This window comes from Azolla caroliniana, unplaced genomic scaffold (assembly GCF_043228905.1).
Source record: "Azolla caroliniana isolate FFs.n. ecotype wild unplaced genomic scaffold, voAzoCaro1.0.p SCAF_17, whole genome shotgun sequence".
Lineage (NCBI taxonomy): Eukaryota > Viridiplantae > Streptophyta > Polypodiopsida > Salviniales > Salviniaceae > Azolla > Azolla caroliniana.
In genome coordinates, this window is record NW_028230452.1 from 2,250,278 (window position 1) to 2,269,345 (window position 19,068).

Sequence of the window (19,068 nt, forward strand, 5' to 3'; positions counted from 1 at the left end):
CTCCAATGGGTCCCACTCCAAATCATATAAGGGCTTATTATCGTAAAGCCATATTTTAATATCATGATCCAGTGTCTTAGGGTTTGGGTTCAATTGCCACCACTTACACTCCAACACTGCCACCCGCACTACCATCCACCAACCATCATCTGTCAAAGAACTTCGGTTACCCCACAAACGATCCTCGCTAGTTGAGCACCTACCACGGATAAGTTGTGCGTCACCCTCACCTACAAACCAGCCCGACCAAACTGTCTCTTCCGTAGGCAACTTATCCAATCCATCAACAACCCCATCTATCAGTTGGGTTACCTTCGCTAGTCTTCCAGTAATCCTACAATTAACAGTCGGACCCGTCCGCCTCTTCATATTGAAAACCTCCCAATCGTTTACCGACCGAATATTGTACCCTAGCATCTTCCCCCAAGGCAAGTACTTTTGTTGTCCAAGCATCTTACCATCTTCACTTCTAATCCTAGGGTTCCAAAACAACGGTTGTCGTAGCTGTTCATCCAGTGTTTTCGGTTGCATTAAGACTAACCCTTCTCTTAAACTTGACCATGCCTTCATTATGGCGCGAACCACTCTATCCTCCATGCTAGCCAGTTCTTTCAACTTTAGAGCTGGGCTGAACAACCACCATGTATTTGCCTGCCAAGGACCACCATTCCTAGGACACCAAAGGTAAACTCTATTCCTAAGGAGCACCTTCCACAATTTTGGTCCGAGTTGCAAACTTCGCACTAAAAGCTTACCAAGTAGAGCCTTACTTTGGTGAACCGGATCCACCAGTCCAAGTCCTCCCTCATTCTTTGTCTTAACTAAACAACCCCACGCCACTTTAGCTGATGCCTTTTCATTGTCTCTACCCGACCACAAGAAGCCTCTCACCATTGCCTTAATATTTTTTATGCAGGCTTTGTCTAACATCCAGCATGCCACTGAATGCCACATGGTGGCCAGCAAAATATGCTTCACCACCACAACCTTACCAACAAGGGAGAGCTTTACTGATGCCCACAACTGAAGCTTTTTTCTAATTTTGTCTTTGACCTGCTCAAGTTGCTGATTTTTTGGTGTCTCAACTCCCACCAAAAAGCCCAAATACTTAACAGCCATGCCTTTAGGGACCATTGAAAATCAACGTTGGGACACCATAACGGTCGTGGGTTTGAACTTACCCAGAATCCTCTACTTTTGTTCCAGTTAATTTTCCCCCCTGATGCATTGCAAAACCACTCAATCCGTCCTTCTGCCTTTTGTAAATTAGCATCATTCCCTTGCAAGTAAAGTATAGTGTCGTCTGCATACTCAAAGTCCAACAACTCCTTACTCGCATGTGGGATAGCTAAACCTCTTATTCCTGCATCCGATCTGTTAAAAAAGAAAGAGAATGCTTCTGTAATAAATAAAAAAAGATAGGGGGCCAGCGGGCACCCCTGTCTAACAGACCTACGTAATGGAATCGATGGGCCACGATGCCCTGTCACTAACACCCTACTCGAACTTCCTTTGTAAAGGGCTAGCGCAGCTGATCGCCATTTTAAAGGTAGACCCAACCTTTCCATGACTTTATCTAAAAAAGGCCACTGAACTCTGTCATATGCCTTCTCACAGTCAAGCATGAGACAAGCAATGTGTTGATTGGTTTTCTTTGCCAAGGCAATCGCCTCCCAAAATGTCAGCACATTATCAATTATGCATCTGTTTTCCATGAACCTTGTTTGTCCAACATGGATTAATTCCTGCATGTAGGGTTTTACCCTCTTGGCTAGTATATTAGCAAATATCTTATATATTGTGTTTAGCAACGTGATTGGTCTCCATTGCCTTGCATCAGTTGTTACACCTTGTACCTTAGGAATTAGAAATATCATCCCCTCTTGAAATTGCTCAGGTAAGTACCCAACATCCCATGCCTCCTTTAGCCCATCAACCAAATCTGCCTTGATTACGTCCCAAAATGTTTCGAAAAAATCTCTTGATAACCCATCGGAGCCTGGGCAGGACGTTCTACAAATACTTGCCAAAGCATCAGCCACCTCCTCCTCCAAGAAAGGCCTCACCAAATTAGCTTGTGCCGCATCTGAAATTTTATGTTGCATTCCCTCAAGCACATATTCTATCATAGCAGGTTGTTCAAGGCTATTGTAACTATCCGAAAGCAACTCATGATAGTGTGAGGTGACCGCCTCCAAGATCTCTGAAATATCCTCCGAGATAGAGCCATCTTCCTTAACAAGCTTCAGATTGTAGCTATAGTTTGTTCTAGGTTGTTTATGCATGAAAAATTGTTTATTCACCTTATCCCCATTTTTGCTCCACCATGCAGCCGAACTCCTAAATAACATCGTATTTCTTGATGCAATCAAGCATTGCAATGTTTCTCTGGCAGCCTCGAGGCCTGCCCTAGACCATTGGCATCGGGGATCTTTCTGTAGTAGCCTTTGGGCAGCCGCTATTGATCTCCTTAAACACATTTCTTCCTCCTTAGACCTCGTAATTCTACTTTTCTTCACCTGATGGAGATAAGTTGACGTTTCGATAATCTTCCCTCGAAGTTTATCAAGTGCGCATAAAAATTACATATTACATTTATACATACACTTCCTTACAAACATATTTTATATATTACATATGTACAAATATATACAGATTACCATATGTAAATATGTACATACACATACATACATGCATTACATACTACATACATATTAGAATTGGCCATATATATTGACATACATATATAGATAATACATACATACATAAAAATTACATATTACATTTATACATACACTTCCTTACAAACATATTTTATATATTACATATTACACACATTTATTATTATACACACAATTATATACAAATGCAAATATACAAACCAAACACACACAAACATAACACACATCACACATGCATATATACCTACATCCATGAATATGTATATACATACATTACACTCATTTATACATACATATTAACTAAACATAAATATATGTACAAATATATATTACCATATGTAAATATGTACATAATACCTACAATAAAATTACATATTACATACATATATATATATACAAATGCATATATACATACAAAACACACAAAAATAAATTACATATTATATATATGTATACACATACACATACACATACATATTAACACCTAAAGGCTAAGATTACATACTATATATATATACAAATCTTCATGCTTACAAACAAGTTACATATATTACATATATATACACGTGCACACACATAAATAAATTAGATATTACATAGCATATATTACACAATATTCAAATTTACACATACATAAATTACATATATACATATATAGATACATACATAGATATACATATTACATATGTACATACATATTCCACATATCACCATATATATATTTATAGATTATACTGGACCATACAAACCACAATACTTATATATATACATACTACACACACACACACATTAGATATATGTATACTTACACACACATTAGATATGTATATGTATACTTACACATAAATAAATTAGATATTACATAGGACATAATCCATACCTATTACACAATATACAAATTTACACATGCATAAATTACATATATACATACATAGATATATTACATATTCTACATATCACCATATGTATGGATCATACTAGACCATACAAACCACAATACTTACACACACACACACACACACACACACACACACTAGATATATGTATACTTACACATACATTGGATATATAGATGCATATTACGTACATACATATTCTACATATCACCATATGTATGGATCATACTAGACCATACAAACCACAATACTTACATACACACACACACACACATTAGATATATGTATACTTACACATACATTGGATATATAGATGCATATTACGTACATATTACAAACATACATCCATATACGAGCCATATACATATGTACTAAACATGAAAATATCCCAAAAATATACATACATAAATACATTACATATATACACGTACATACATTCATACATTTACATATATATGACCACATACATACACACACATACATACATTAGATATATATGCACATATTACAAACATATTCATACTCATTAAATCATCTATATTGACATATACATATATGCATACACATACATACATTACATATGTACATACATATTCCACATATCACCATATATATATATGTACATATGCCTACAATGTTAAAAGTTTTACAAACATACATCCATACACATATATACATACATTACATACATGCATACACATAAATATGTTACATACACATACATACATACATTTCATCACAGACTACAATACATACATGTATACTTACACATACATAAATATTATGAACACACTCATGTATGCATAGTACACTATTACACATACAAACATACATGCATTGCATATTACATATATATACATATATACATGCATACATGTACATTCATGCGTGTACATACATACATTGCATATGCATATATTACAATCACATTCATATACATTGAATCATGTACATTGTCATATATATGCATACACATATGTACATTCATACATGGACATACCTATATTCATTTATATATTGCTATTGTCTACATATACATAAATATTACAATCACACATCCATACACATTGAATCATGTACATTGTCATATGGATATATGCATACACATACATACATACGTGTATGTGTACATACATACATTAGATATGGATATATTACAATCACATTCATATACATTGAATCATGTACATTGTCATATATATGCATACACATATGTACATTCATACATGGACATACCTATATTCATTTATATATTGCTATTGTCTACATATACATAAATATTACAATCACACATCCATACACATTGAATCATGTACATTGTCATATGGATATATGCATACACATACATACATACGTGTATGTGTACATACATACATTAGATATGGATATATGCATACACATATGTACATTCGTATATGGACATATATATCTTCATTTATACATTGCTACACATATATACATCAGATATCTACATAGATATTATTCATATATTACAATCACACATCAATACACATTGAATCATGTACATTTGCATATGCATATATGCATACACATACATACAACCATACATGACATATGCATATATGCATACGCATATATACATTCGTACATGGACATACATATAGTCTTTTATACATTGCTACATGTACATACACATATATGTACATACATACATATATTAGATATATACACACATACACACATATATATATACACCTACATATAGTCTTCTATACATACACACACATTACATATGGATATATGCATACACATATGTACATTCGTACATGGACATACATATATTCATTTATACATTGCTACATATACATACACATATATATACATCGATATTATGCACATATTACAATCACACATCCATACACATTGAATCATGTACATTTGCATATGCATATATGCATACACATACATACAGTCTTTTATACATTGCTACATGTACATACACATACATACATATTACAAACAAATATCAACACACACACACACACACACACACACACACACACACACACACACACACACACACGGGCCATACATACAATAAACGAAATTAATACATTATAATACAATATGTACATATATACACACATACCTATATACACATACATACATATTTACACATATAACACATACATACAATACAATATGTACACACATACATACATACACATGGAATACAAACAATTCATACATAAACACACACACACACACACACACACACACACACACACATGTGTAGAATATACATACACACATGTACACACATATATGTTGTATGGAACATACATACACATTTACACATATAACACATACATACAATACAATATGTGCACACATACATACATAAACATACACACACACACGTGTAGAATATACATACACATATGGACACATATATATGTTGTATGGAACATACATACACACACACAAACATAACACAGAACACACACATGAAATACATACAATACAAAACATAACACACAACACACACATGAAACACATATATGTTGTATGGAACATACATACACACATACCTATATACACATATATACACTTACATACATACACATTTACACATATAACCCATACATACAATACAATATGTGCACACATACATACATAAACACACACACACGCACGCACGCATGCACGCGCGCACACACACACACATGTAGAATATACATACACATATGGACACATATATATTTTGTATGGAACATGCATACACACACACAACACACACATGAAATACATACAATACAAAACATAACACACAATACACACATGAAACACATATTGTATGGAACATACATACACACATGTACACACATATATGTTGTATGGAACATACATACACACATACCTATATACACATATATACACTTACATACATACACATATATACAATACAATATGTGCACACATACATACATAAACACACACACACACACACACACACACACACACGTGTAGAATATACATACACATATGGACACATATATATGTTGTATGGAACATACATACACACACACAAACATAACACACAACACACACATGAAATACATAAAATAAATGCAATTAAATAAAATGCAATACAATATGTACATAAAACACACATACCTATACACACATGCATACAATCCATACTATATACACATATAATGCACACATACATACATACACACGCATACATACATACAATATGTACATAATACACACATACCTATACACACATGCATACAATCCAAACAATACCTATATACACATAATGCATATATACATACACACATAACACAATATGTACATACATACACACACACACAAAATGCAATAAAATAAAATAAAATACAATATGTACATACATACACACATACCTATATACACAGATAACACATACATACATACACATATACACACATAACACAATATGTACACACACACACATACACACACACACACACCCACACAAACATAACACACATATACACATGCATACATACACACACACAAACATAACACACAACACACAACACACATGCATACCACATACAAACATATATGATGTATGGAACATACATACACACACAAAAACATAACACACAACACACATGCATACCACATACAAACATATATGATGTATGGAACATACATATACACACACAAACATAACACACAACATAGATGCATACCACATATGAACATATATGATGCATGGATCATACATACACGCACATCACACATGCATACCACATTCACAATGCACACATAAACACATATATATGATGTATGGTTATATGAAAAGTGATAGGTGGGCCATTCTATGTGTAGATAATGGATGAAGAATCTATCATTGAAGTGTTTGAACACGAGAGGGATGATGAAGATAAACCTTTGGGCATTGTAAGTGTGAGAGGAACTCTTACATATGCAAAGATTCGGGTGGAAATAATTGAGGACGGTATATTTTACGAACCATTTTCCTTTGTGTACACAAAAAATATATTTTGAATAGGAAACAAGAAGAGAAATGGCGTTTAAAAGAAAATAAAGTCTATATCAAACCTAGTATTGATAAACAACAAAGAGTCTCTTCAAAAGAATCATGCACTAATGTTGATGGTTCATTGTTGAGTCAAGCCGAGGACAAATTTAAAGGGAATGTGATATTATGAGAGAAGATAGACAAAATTGGGATGGAGCTCAAAGAATTCCAAGTAGAAATGTTACAAATTGTTTAAAGATGTTATACCAAGGTGGAGAAGGTGTCAAAGTAAGAGAAAGAGGCGCTTTGGGAACACATGTATACTTGCATATATTAGGTGACTATATTGATATTTTTCTATCCCCTCATGAGAGCTTATTCAAGCGTGTGGTACTTGCATCTAAAGTTGCATTCTTCTTTCAAATATGGAGATTATGGATTCTAGATAATCCAATTTATAACTTAAAACGTAATTTCATTAGTCGAGAAACATTTTTGGATGTACAAATATCTTGTCACTTTGTAGTTTTACTTATAAAAATGTTTCGTGACTTTTATCCACAACTAGAATGTCCATTGCATCTCACAGGGTTTGATGGAGTTGAGATATTTTTTAGTAAAATAGGGGGAATGATTGGTATGGAGTGTGTGTTTGATATATCAGATGTTTTGCATTGTAGCGGAAATGTAAACAAGCTTGCCAAATTTGAGTGCATTGATAATGGATTGGTTTTTCCAAGAGCTCATAAGAAGCAAGAATCAATATGGTCTAAACTCAATTTCATGCATGACAAGCCTCTTGCAAATTTAAAAGACTACATTGATATCTCAAATGATGATCAACTTGTTTTTGCACTTAAAGAAGGTTTAAAAGAAGCCCAAATTTTATGTGAGTCGTTAAATATGAAGCCTAAACACAATGGGCAATGGTGGAATTATCCCAGGATTGAGACAAAACAATCGTTGAGTTATATATATGGAGAGAAAGATGATGAAGAATGTGTTGAACACAATAAAAACTTCACAATGCATGAATGTGTGGAGAATGATGATGAGATTGCAATAAGTGAAATTCCCCATGAATTGGATGCTATATTGGATGACAACAATGTGAACTCTAAAGTCTCTTCATTTGTTCAAGTGGATGATAAGATTATATTTAAATCGACACTTGTGAGTCATCTAAATGGTAATCCAACATTGTCAAAGGATAGACTCACACGTGTAAGAGAAGGGGTCTTCTACTCATGTGAGAATGCAAATGATTTCCTAAATGGAAATGGGAACCTAATTGGGATTGGTTCAGATTGTGTTGTATTCTTTATTGAAGAAGATGTTAATTCAACAAGACCGAAAAGAAAAGGAATATCAAATAAAAATGTTGTTTGGTACTTAGGACGAGTACAAAGGATGCGAAGAAAGATTGGAAATAAATTTGTGGAGTATAAGAGAGGAATTGACTTGATGGATAGACTTGAAGATGTTCAATTACAACTTGGTTGGTATAGGAAGATTAAGGGGAGTAGATAATTTGCATATGATTTGACAGATATTAAAATGGTTGACTTTGAGTCAATTATTGGATTAGCGAACCTCACATATAATGCAAAATGTGATAACTATCTGTTAGATGAAAGCGATTGTAAAGTTTTCAACAATTTTCTTTTGGAAATGAAATCCAGGTATTTATATATATAAACTATTTTGAATTATATACTTGCATACATGTACATATATAATATATATTAAAGTAACTTTATATTTATGCTTTTTATTTTAACAGGAAAAGGAGAAAAGAGTAGAAACCAAATATAAACCTACGGTATTCCAAATATATTTTCTGATTTCTTTACTTCCATGTATATTAAGATAATATTTACTTCCATGTATATTAAGATTTCTTGCTTTTGTTGTTACATTTTATGATACAGGTCCAATGTTGAAGATGGAAACGACATGAAATTTACAACCTAAAATGAACTTCGTAGGGTTTTCTTTTTATATACTCAGTCTTTATAAGGGTAACCTTTATTGCAATAAGTTTTTTAAGTAGATATTGCAATAACAAAATGATTTATTTTATTTCATTTTGATTTGTGTAAGAGTATGTGAATAGATGATGTCTTACATTTCAAATGGAAATATGAAGTAGGTTGCCATTTGTTTGATTAACGTGTTTGAGAAAAAATAATATTATGGCTTTGTATTAGTCGATATCCATGAAACCAAACATAATGTTAATTTGTTAGTAATTTCATTATTGATATGCATTTTGGATTGTTCCATATGTGCTCTTTGAGATGTATGTGTTAAGTTCAAGATTGTTTTATTGTAAATTACATTGTTTTTTATCACTCAATGTTCTTCATACGTCTCAATAAACTAAAAACAAAAACTTATATGTGGCTTGTATATGTTATACCTGTAGTGTTTTTGGGTAATGTTTCCTAATTGTGTGTACATTACTTTGTACTTTACACATTGTGTTTTCAATCAATGTGGCACTTGATGAAGCATTTCTAGGAATTTGCATATGATGTTTAATGTCGATTCATAATTTTGCAAGTCATCAATTGTAAAAATGGTCATTGATCCCTTCTAGGATTGCAACCTATGTGTGCATGTATATTTTATATGTAAGGGTATTTAAACTAGGTGGTTATCAAAAAATATATTGGTAATAAGGGGTATTTTTATTAATCTTTTTTCTACACAAGGGTTACTAAAATAGTAAAAACCATACGTATAAGGGGTTATAAATGATGTCATGAACGCACGTGATACAACCTTCTTATGTATAGTGGAGTCCTCGGGGCTTGCATTAGTTGCTATGCATGATTTGGAGTTAGAACAACTTGATGTAAAAACCGCATTTCTGCATGGTGAACTTGACGAAGATATTTACATGCAACAACCGAAAGGGTTTGTTGTTGAAGGAAAAGAAGATCATGTTTGCCTGTTGAAGAAATCGTTGTACGGTTTAAAACAGTCTTCAAGACAATGGTACAAGCGATTTGATTCCTTTATGGTTGGCAACGGATACTCAAGAAGCAGTTATGACAACTGTGTTTATTTCAGGAAGACTCATAATGGTTCATTTATCTATTTGCTTCTTTATGTTGATGACATGTTGATTGTAGCTAAAAATATGTTGGATATTGAAGAATTAAAGAAGCAGTTGAACATAGTGTTTGAGATGAAGGATCTTGGTGCAACAAAAAAGATCCTTGGCATGGAAATTGAAAGAGATCTTAATGGTGGAAAGTTGTATTTAATTCATAAGAGTTATATTGACAAAGTGTTGGAGAGGTTTGGTATGAAAAATGCTAAACTAGTATCGACTCCATTTGAGTGCATTTTAAGTTATCAACTTCTTTATCACAAAAGTCAAATAATGAAAAGAGATACATGGCAAGAGTTCCCTACTCTAGTGCAGTTGGTAGCATGATGTATGCTATGGTTTGTACGCGTCCAGATATTTCACATGCTGTGAGTGTGGTTAGCAGATATATGACTTGTCTTGGAAAATCACACTGGAATGCAGTGAAATGGATTTTAAGATATTTGCGTGGGACTTTAGATGCTTGTCTGGAGTTTGGCAAGAGTAGCAGTTCTCTAGTTGGCTATCTTGACTCTGACTACGCTGGTGATCTTGATAAAAGAAGATCATTGACAGGGTATGTGTTCACTCTAGGTGGAAGTGCAGTTAGTTGGAAAGTTTCGTTGCAACCCGTGGTTGCGTTATCAATGACAGAGGCAGAGTACATTGCAGTGACAGAGGTGATTAAAGAAGGGATCTAGTTAAGAGGCTTGTTTGGGGAGCTCGGTTCTTGTTCGGACAAGATCGAGATTTTATGTGATAGTCAAAGTGCCATTCATTTGACTAAAGATTAGATGTTCCATGAAAGAAATAACCACATCGATATCAAGTATCACTTTGTTCGTGATGTTATTTCGCAGGGTGATATCTCAGTGAAAAAGATTTCAACTCTTGAGAATCCCACAGATATGTTGACGAAGCCTCTTCCAAGAATCAAGTTCAAGCATTGCCTGAATTTGGTTGGTGTAACCGATAATTGAGTTATCCAGCGAAGGTGGAGCGAGACTACTATGAAATTCAAGTCAAGGTGGAGATATGTTAAAATGACTTGAATTAATTGGTGTGGTTTATGGAAAGCCGCGTCTCTCATTTGCATGATCTACACAAAGCATGATGACTAATTGCAAAGTCATCACTCTTGGTGAATATATGAAGGCCACGTGCATCATTACTATAAAAAGTCGGTGAAGTGAAGGCTATAAAAAGGCAGCCTTAGTTGTTTGAAGGGGCATCAAAAAATAGAAGACCACCAAGAGTTGTAGGCTTGTGAGATGTGAGAGAATTAGAAAGTTTGGGAAACACTAGTAGGAGAAAATTCTTGTGAGAGAATTGTGATGTTATTCTCTTGGGTGTTGGGTTTAATTAGAGAATATTTTCTCTAATTGTTGTTAACTCTCTGTTATATTTTCTTATAGTGGAATCTCTCTCTTGTCCGTGGACGTAGGCTAATTTGGCTGAACCACGTAAATACTTGTGTCATTTATTTCTCTGCTCCTATATTATCATATTATTGTCATCTATTTAAACTGATGTACTATTTGATCTGAGTGCCATCCTAACAGGTTAAGAGTAGTAGACTATTTGAGATGCATCACGTTGTTCCCTATAAATGTGAGGTAGACACTTTCTACAACATGGTTGAATTGAGTAGAAACCTGATTCAAAATTAAGCTAGTCGCATGAATCAAATGATTGTATAGACGACGAGATCTTGCATTGATGTTTAAATCATATAGGCACACCCCCTCCTCCAATCATAAAAATATTTCATCCAAAATATTTAATGAGAACCTTTCTAATGGTGGAATAATATTGAAATGGTATACTAGTGACCTCTTCTCTTGACAATATGGAGACAATTTCCAAGATGTGGGTGAATCAAGTTTTGAACTTATAGTATGCAATGGATTGGATGAATGAATGAATGGCCAAATACAGTGTTGGATGAGCAACGGGAAGCGAATGAGCTGCTGTTTTCCTACACAGAAAATGGTGAATTAGTCATGGATTTCCTACGAATCTCTTTGCCCAATAGTGCTCCACATATGTCATTATAGAGTAATTTCTCATTTGGTGCACTATTGCTAACAACAATGCAAAGTGTGTCCCATGACATAGGCAAAGTGCATAACAAAAATACACTAGTCATTTTCTAAGCCTGTAATTGTGACTATAGTGCATCAAAAATCATTCAAATGAGAGGCGACACTATTGCTAAATGGAATGCAACTAAGACGCAACTTCCAATTTCACAATCTCACATCAAGTGAGCAAGCATTGAAAAATGCAAGTCCTCTCTTTTGTAAACTAGAAACAAGTGAGTTCTCTCTGTTTCTAGGTTTAGAGAAGAAAAAATACCTTTCAAAGGTAAATTTCCCCCAAACATGGCTCGAAAAATAGTGGAACAACAAGACCTTACAACAACAAGAGAGTTTGGAGATTACCTCTCTTTGATGAGTTCTTGAAAAACAGTAGAGAGGGGGCAGACATAGGAAAACCTGAACGATTCCTACCACATATGAGGTCTCTCACGAAGCCCTTCGCTTTGATACCACTGTTGGATTTGCAACGAGAAGCGGATGAGCTACTGTTTATCTGCACAGAAAATGGTGAACAGAACAGAAAGCAAGAGAGCACAAAGAAAGACACAAAAGAAAATGTTTTGGCGGGCACGCGAAGAACCCTGATTTTCTTATCTTATATACTTAGTGATAAATAGTGAGAATTACCTTTCTGGCCTTTCTCACTATGTATCATCCAGTAGAAACCACATTTGAAATTCAACTAATCATGGTGATTGGATGAATGTGTGGACATTGTGTAGAAACGACATTTGAATGGATGACAAAAACATGTTATGTAGGATGAACAAAGATATGATGAATGTCTTGGTTGCGGTTGCCAGGGTGAAGTGAACAAGAATTTCTAGTCATGTCTATTTTCTGGGCCACCTATGCCTAGAATATATTAATAATGCACTACTCGAGCAACCATTGGCCAATGTAGTGTAGCAATAGTGAACGACTCCTTCCTACCTGGGGTTATGCATAGCCACCTGAAAATATCTCATGGTATGAAGTTTTCCGTATCCACCACACACAACATGTATGTCCAAATTAGATCATGGGTGTACGGACATGACATGTGCAACCCAATACCTCATACCTATCATATCCATAACTATGTTTCTCTATACTCAATAATTCACTAAATGAATTTGAGGAAAGTTCAATCATCTATGATCCCTTGTCTATTGAGAGGAGGAATGGTTTCAGAATAGAGGATTCACAATTACTACCTCAATTGATTGATCTTCATGTATTCAAAAGGGCGGCACAAGAGCAAACCCCCTCTACCACAAATTATAATGTGCATTCTCCTACTTTGGGATATCCAAAGGAAAAGAACCATCACATCATGTTCTCTGATTGCACCATCCAGCAGTTCCTCTACAAAATCTAGCCACCATGATTTATTTCGTCGGTGGTTTCGCAGGTATGAGTCCCTTTAACTTCACCCATAGTCGAATGTTAGAAAAAAATATCCTTAAGCACAATTTGCTTCAATACGAAAAAATGTGCCTTCATTGTTGCAACTGAATGGCTCATGTATCAAATCTTCAGTAAATATTGCAACACACCTAGGAAAGGTTAAGGCTATCCTTGAAATCACAACACAAACAAATGCCCAAGCATGGTTTTGATTCTTTGGACAAATTCACTTGCACATCATGCTTGGAGGTCACATTCGATCACTTCGTTGCATAGGACTCCATTCACATGGAAGGAGGTTGGATAAAAATAATATATAGAACTAAAGTTTGTATTGATAGAAGCACCAAATGATCAACGACCAATGTAGAACAAAGAGTTTCATGTTTTTGTGGATGCATTTGATGTGGGGATCATAATCATCCTTGTGCAACTCTATGAATGCAATTTGGTACTACTAATATATGATTCTAGCTTGATGCTATCCAAAGCACAAGGGAATTAATTAACAACCGATTGAGGCTCGTACATTATTATCTACGATGTGAACACGTTCAAGTACCACTTATTAGGAAATAATGTCACTATTCCACCTTCACTACATCCCATTATTATAAATGGTTGTGTAATCCATGATAATCAACAAATCAATGTGGTGGATGCCAATCCTCTACAAATTATTCGGAAGTTCGAGTACCACTTATTAGGAAACAAAGTTATTGTTCCACATTGACCATATCCCATTATTGTACATGGTGGACATGTAGTCCATGCTAACCAAGAAATTAGTGTTAGATGTTAATTCTCTAGGAATTTGAGATTGGTAATATGCCACATGGCTCAAATGATGCATCTAATGTTGGACAATTTGCCTAGGCTACAAATAAAGAGCCATTTCTCAAATGAAGAGATCATCCATATAAGTGCAACAATATTCATAGTCAATCCAAAGTGTGGATCCTCAAAATGGTGTGCTTTTTACATCATAGAATATATTCTAAAGAGCTAACAGAATAGTGGCCAAACATTATGTTAGGGAAAGGACCCCTCATAATGCAAGGCAAAGTGGAGTGTGATATCTTATTGTCTAGAGAAACACCCATAACAAGGCAAGTGATAGTGTCAATGATGGGGTGAGATCATTGTTATGGGCATGACCATATAATGTCCCGTGGTGAGAATTTATTGTAGTATTCTATACACGTGGATAAAGTGTGAGGGTTAAATGAGAGTATAAAGAACAGGAGGATTAGTTTTAATTATTGGGATTGAGACAACCCATTAGGCCAAGTGTGAACTTGCCTGGGGGCCTTAGGTCTGGCTATAAATATGAGGCCTAGCTACCGTCATTTCATCATCTTTTGACTACGTCGAGACTCTGACGTTGTGGTGGGTCAACTCTTGTAGCGAGCGTGCTAGCACCAGGTACGACTCGACGCCACGATGGTGGTATGGGACGCCGATCGAGGCTCGGGTCCGTCTCGATCCCTTTGCTCGGGGGTGGTCGGGTGGATCGACACCCTTCTTTCTCTCTCTCCTTTCTTATTTCATATATATTATATCCTTATCATATGCTTACATTAGATCATCACTCTAACAATAATAGAAAGGGTGTGGATGCTCCAACAAACCATAGTTTTACTAGAAACATTTTAAAGCCTTAGACATTGACATTTACAAATGGGACTTGCCAACCCGGTCATTATGTAATTTGGAGACACGAACGAGATTCTACCAGTGAGGTTAAGCTCTCTTCATTGGATCCATTATTTCAACAACCAAGGTGTAACACATGGTAATATTTAGTGATATGGGACACTAATGGTATTTTTTGTTTCTCTTGTCCTTTGCTCGAGGTGGTCGATATGGTTAAGAACTCCTAATCCATTATTCTCCTTAGACAAAAGGCTCCATGTTTACCTAAAAATGTCAATAAGTGTGTATGTTGCATATGATTGAAGGTTGTATGAATGTCTATGAATAAATAGTTACATGTATGTATGTGTGTATGCATGTATGTATGTGCTTGTGTGTGTATGAACAAATGTGTGTGGTTGTATGAATGAATGTATGCATGTGTATGATCAAATGAATGTGGGTGTATGAAGTTATGAATGTGTATAAGTATACAAATGCATATAAGTGTATCAATGAGTTTGAGTATGATTTAATGAATGGGTATAAACAAGAAACACTTGATGGTTGTCAACAAGTCATTTAATGATGTGTTGTAGCATGGAAGGGTTAGTACATTTCAGCAGGTTTCGGTAAGGGACACATATTTATTGCATTGTTTAATGATGCCTTTTACGAAAATAAAGCATGACATGCTATGGTAGTGTGGTTGAAACAAGCCAATAAGGAAGTTTCACACATGCATCTCAACGTCCTCGAGCAGATCAAACATGAGCAAATATCTCCATGATTTTGTAATGTATGGTGCATCTACTTTATATCTTGGTATTATCATTATTCATTGCTAAATGTGTGGTGATTCATCAACAAAGATAAGGAGTTATGAAAGACAAACCAATGATGTGTGCGATTGACGTTGAATCCTACATACTAGCGTAAGGATCAAGTCTCTATCTTTCGTGTGTGAGAGGACGGGAAGGTTATAAGATTTAAAGTAGTTGAGAGAGACATTTATATCTTTTTATCCCACATACGGGAGCCTACTTACGCCAAGCCTATAAATGTGGAAGTAGAAGCAATATACTAATCATACCATTCTCGGCCTTTTGGCTATGATCAGGTGTAGTAACGTTCTTATCAAATTAATATCTGATATGCGGCCTATGAAGCCACATGATATTAACCTAATTTGTTTCATGGGGCAGCCCCTGTTTGAGTCAGCTTGCCGTCTCTGGGATCTGCGTGCGTTGCCTCGCCGTTGCGCTGAAGTTGAGGTTATGCAATCACCCATAATCTTCCTGCAGTAGAATCTCCATTCTATGGAAATCATTGCCGAGTAGAGTCAAAAAAGTGTATTACAAGAGCGTCAGCTTAGAGTTCAGTCATGCACGGGATAGGATGCGGGTGTACTAGCCATGCAGAGTGCGCATTCTATATATAAAACGAGTAGCTAATTAGGTCCGGGGGATTAGATGATGGTGGACGAATTGAACGGAAGCTAGGAATGGGAAAGTAAAAATTACTGAGGGTGGGATCCGATGGATGGTCGTAGGAACAGATTATGCGTATGGTAAGGGGAGGATGGGATATATACAATGGAAAATACTGTGTTTGGGTGGGAGGGGCCCATACAGTGTTCTAAGACCAACTGTTGCGATTCACACAGCAAAGTGAAGTATAGATTTCACAGTCAAACGCTCGCATTCTTTGGTTGGGCCACTAATGCACGGAATCCTTCTCTGAAGGTGTTTAATCTTGCGTTCTTGTTAGGAGTCCTCAGGGTTGCATGTAGAATAATGCCTGTTTGCATGTAAAGAGAAGAAATAAGTATTGAGACAAAAGTTTACAAAATATTTTTGAACATGGCTCATATATTATCTACTATTTGTTCCTCTGTCTCATATATTTTCAAAGACGAGAAAACATTTAAGATGTAATCTCTTATTCGGTCTTATAGGCCATTTTGGCCTCTTAAAAGACGTTAATATATCTTTCTTTCTTTCTTTCTTTCTGTAGTTTATCATGGCTCACATGGAATAGTCTCAACTTAAGGCTCAAATTGAAGGTTGTATCGTGGAGACATGTTGGCTTCAAGGTCTTCTTTAGAAATTGAGTCCCTAGATAATATACTTAAATGTAAAACCATCTCAATTATGTTCTGCCTCAAATTTCTTGGATAGTTTTTTGCAAAGTTACTAAAGACAGCCCTTATTTTTATACATCTGAGATGTGATTGCTATAGGTACTACTGCAAATCAACTAACTTGAATGCTTGCTACTTATGTTTCCAACTCGTTTAGATTTATTGTATTGAAAAGTTTCCAAATGGTGTTTTAGTGACTACATTGAGCAAATCAATGGTATTATAGACACATATTCCCAACAATGTTTAGAATGTAAGATAATTGACTCTATTTCATCATATGCACTAAGTGACACAGTGCCACCCTACACTTCCACTCCATAAAGCAACACTTCAACCTAATCTCACTTTCCATCGTTAAATATCACTTTAGTTTCACCTCAATTGTCCAATACTATTCCAACCTTTTTGAAGTCTAGATATGTAGCTCACATTCCACCGACTTGTCAATGAGACATAATATTAAGATATTTGAAGCTTGGCGCCATTTGGATTGGTTCTCCTTAGTATATAAAAGTGGGGTAGTTTCTTGGTTGTATTGCCATCATTTCGGTTGTTCCGCATTGATAGTTAGCTTGATGATTGACATAATGTTCTTGTGCCAAAAGTTCTCGTATGTCTCCATCATTCGGGAAAATTGCGATGTGCCCTCCATTGAATTCATTGTGATATCTTCTTCTTACTAAATTAAACGAATTTGGTTTAGTGTTATCACTTTTTAACGAATTTGGTAAATATTATTTATGACCCATTCCTATGATTAACCCTAAGGCAGATCTAATAATTTTGGAAGATGGAAGCCATATGAGTATCATCTAGACTTGATGTTTAAAGCCAATTGATTGTGCATGTGCGCCAAACAAGAAATTGTCCGGCATTGTTGATTGTGATGAAGAAACAATCCAAACAAAATCATTGACGTTAGGAAAAACTTCAAAGTAACAAAAATAAAAATGCAACGAATGACTAGCCTTGTGAGACAAACTTAAACATTAGAGAAGAAGAGACAATGCTTTATCAAAAGTTTCGTAAACCTAAATCAACTATGGTAATGGTTGGTGTACAAACATAATTGTTTCTGCAAAAGTAGAGGCTATGGATAACGAAACCTCCAAATAATAA

The 19,068-nt window shown here is 35.1% G+C and overlaps 1 protein-coding gene and 1 non-coding gene across 3 annotated transcripts in view; both read left to right on the forward strand.

Moving 5' to 3' along the window:
- The window catches only part of LOC147852774 (uncharacterized), a 142,283-nt gene that overhangs the window by 24,677 nt on the left and 98,538 nt on the right, over nucleotides 1-19,068 (forward strand). The window lies entirely within an intron of this gene.
- On the forward strand, nucleotides 16,893-17,091 carry LOC147852775 (U2 spliceosomal RNA). Its single transcript, XR_015531364.1, has one exon. It is a non-coding gene; the product is annotated as a U2 spliceosomal RNA (small nuclear RNA).